The sequence below is a fragment of the Dipodomys ordii genome, unplaced genomic scaffold (genome assembly GCF_000151885.1).
Source record: "Dipodomys ordii isolate 6190 unplaced genomic scaffold, Dord_2.0 Scaffold17, whole genome shotgun sequence".
NCBI classification, from domain to species: Eukaryota; Metazoa; Chordata; class Mammalia; order Rodentia; family Heteromyidae; genus Dipodomys; species Dipodomys ordii.
Window position 1 is genome coordinate 26,964,637 of NW_012267233.1, and position 359 is coordinate 26,964,995.

The following is a 359-nucleotide window of genomic DNA, read 5'->3' on the forward strand; positions in this document are numbered from 1 at the left end:
TATATTGAACCAGCTTTGCATCCCTGAAATGAATCCTGTTTGATTGTGGTGTATGATTTTTTAGATGAATTGTTGAAGTCGATTGGCCAAAATTTTGTTGAGAAGTTTTGCATCAATGTTCATCAAAGACATGGATCTATAGTTCTCTTTCTTTGAGAGTCCCTGCCTGGTTTTGGGATAAGGGTTATGATGGCTTCATAGAATGTGTTCGGTAGTGAACTCTCTCTTTCAATTTCATTGAAGATTTGGAGGAGTATTGGTGTTAGCTCTGCTTTGAAGGCCTTGTAAAATTCCGTTGTAAAACCATCTGGTCCTGGACTTTTCTTAGCTGGGAGGTCTCTTATTGCTGTTTCTATTTC